The sequence below is a fragment of the Schistocerca serialis genome, chromosome 9 (assembly GCF_023864345.2).
Source record: "Schistocerca serialis cubense isolate TAMUIC-IGC-003099 chromosome 9, iqSchSeri2.2, whole genome shotgun sequence".
In the NCBI taxonomy this organism is placed as follows: domain Eukaryota; kingdom Metazoa; phylum Arthropoda; class Insecta; order Orthoptera; family Acrididae; genus Schistocerca; species Schistocerca serialis.
Genome location: NC_064646.1, coordinates 446,785,422 through 446,788,446, shown reverse-complemented (window position 1 = coordinate 446,788,446; position 3,025 = coordinate 446,785,422).

Here is a 3,025-nt window from a genome sequence, read left to right as displayed (position 1 = left end):
GAAGGCGAGGAAGGTAGATCCTTGAAATTCTAAGAAAATAAACATAAGATACAAGAAAAAGATTTGAAAGAACTGGCAACTACGGCAATGTCCCAGACACCTGCTTCGTCAAAACAGCACTTTTTAATATTAGACAGTCCTAACTTATATTGTTCTATCATGATTCTTTAGACGCTTTCTTGTTCTTTATACCTAATATTCCTGTTGACATCGCATTGTCACCTGTATTTGGCAGACATGGTTTCTCTGTCCTGACAGAGATGTAGTAGAGAAATTGACCACATAGGCAGCTCCGAAAGTCATCACACAGATATGAAAGTGTTTGTCAGTTCGATTCCTGTCTCTACCAATAAATTGAAGGCTAGAAAATTTAGAGCAGAACAAGCCAACATGACAAATCGCAGACATTAATATAACTGAACAGGTGGAGCATGCACACACACACACACACACACACACACACACACACACATACACACACACACACACACACAAACTGCCCATCATGAGCTTCGCACATACATGCGGATGGTACAGCGGAATAAGCTTAGAGAACAACACTGTACCTGGGTATAGTTTCAGGAGGGGTGGTACAGCACATTAGACGGACAGTATAGTGAAGGACTGCATCTGGCTGCTGTGAGTGATTACGCTGTACTGTGTAATCATTTATCCAATCAATTTGATGTTAGTTGCAGCCAATGGCCTGGTGCAAGTGAGGGCAAGAGTGCCATAGATATGGTTAGAGATTTGGAGCTGTAGTCAAGTGTAACCATCTCCCACCTACACAGAGAAAGACGGGCATCGTAATAAGATCTGCTATATTGCCAAATTTACGAAGTAATATGCAGTATTAAGTAGATATTTGCAACAAATCGGTGCTGCTATTTCAATAACGTAATAGTTTTTCGAGATACTGAGGCATTTGGATACCACAAGAGAGTTCAAAAGTGAGAAGGCATCCTTGAGCAGAGATGGAGCATGCTCTTAGCACTCTGTCATGAGCAAAAAATGAGTGTAATATTCCAGAGCTGTAATGCAGAACGTAGCAGATATCAGGTTGATAGGAAGAGTTTCTTCTACCTGATGAGATAACACATAGATGATGTATAATCTATGCTAAGTTGTAGTACTGGGTTTTGACAACTACTAACGATAATTTAACGATGTGAAAACGGATCTATGCTCCGTTTTCTTGTGGCTTCTAAAATAGCACATTCAAAAGCGAAGAATCTACATTTCCTACGAGAAGTTGAAGGTCGATGGACAACCTGCCCGTCTCGGTTGTGGGATAGTCAAATCTAAGACTGCAGTTAATTGGCGAAACAGTCAGAAGATGCAACAAATACGCTGAAGAGAATACCTATACTAAGAATGTACGTCCTCTTCCAGAATCTTGCTGTGCATTGCGGGATCCTTACCAGATAGCATTGGCGGGGGACATCAACAAAATTCAAGTAACGGCAGCTGGTTTTGTCTCGTCGTGAAACAGGGAACAGAGTGCCTGGGATATGATACATGAAGTGGACTGGCAGTCATTGAAACAAAGTCGTTTCTTGATGCAGGGAGACCTTCCACCAACTTAGTCTCCAAATTTGCTCTCCAGTTATGTAAACATTTAGTTGACGTCCACCCACATAGTGAGAAATTATCATCATAATAGTATAATAGAAACCAGAACTGACACTTTGGTGTTCCTCTAGCCCCCGACCCCCCCTCCCCACCACGCCACACTATTCGACGTCAGAATGGCAGAGAAATAGTGTGAGAGTGGTTCGATGAACCCTCTGCCGAGCACTTAGGTGTGAAGTTCTGAGTAGTCATATAGATATACATCATAAAAGATAATTTTGTTTACGCTGAGGCTCATTTGCACGGCGGCGTCTACGCGTCTCGAACAGGTCCACAAAGCACCCCACTGAGGACGCAGGTTGGGGGTGGAGTAGGACTCGTGAAGCAAGTAGGTTGTGACACATTGAGCAAGTAGTTGACAGACATATTGGGTACAAATTTCACTGGGTGCATTTTTCAAATGTCTCTGCAGGCAGCTGACTTCTCGACCTCTGTCAATAACCTGTTTCTTATCAGGAATGAGTCAGTAGTTAAAATGATATGAATTGAGTTTTAGTCATTCGGGGTTTCTATCTCTGTTTACAGCCTGTATCATTGCACACGTGGTTTAAGAATATCCTTGTATACAAAACACTGTGTACCTGCCATAAAAGCTGTACAGATGGCATGAAAGTACCGATAAGTTAAGGGCTTAAGATCGTAATCAGCGTGTGTAAATGAGCCATGCTTTACGTTTTTTTTATAAAGATTTCAATCAACTTTTTTCCCATAAACAACACATTTAGCAGTAAATGCTATACAACCTCTAATGGCTGATGTAATAAAATGACAACAATAGCATCACTCATAAGGCAGTTGGAGATCGTAACAATCTGAATCCTTGTTCAAAGATAACCTTCGATAAATTAGTTATCATAACAACATAAACTTCCTGTTTACACTCTCTATGCAGCAAAGATCTGGGAGTTCCGATTCACTAAGGCAGTTACATTTGAGGGTTGCTAGTAATATGTTAATGGTGTGACTTCGCACTTACAACTGTATCACCTAGCTGCTCTATTTCGGTGCACTGACTTTGTGTAGTGAACTTTCCTAGTCAGCCAGAAACATTCTGCCCAGTGTGCATTGCTGGTGTGAGCTGTTATCTGCACAAGCTCTTTGTTTGCGTTTGTTAATACAGAAGCTGGTGAAGAAATATGCCCATGGAGATACTTAAATGACAATTACTGTTGAGAGGATCGCTGCTATGGCGCTGGTTAGAGCTGAGCTTGTAACACATCGCTGTAATGGTATGAATTCCAGAACCCCGCAAGCTCATAAGAACTACTAAACGAGAAGTGCGTATAACGTAATTATGTGAGACATCTGAATTTTAACAGGCGTGGTTAGAGAGCCTGTATGCAGGGAGAGAGTGGCCTTAGGCGAAATCGCTCGTGATTGGCTGATCAGCTGC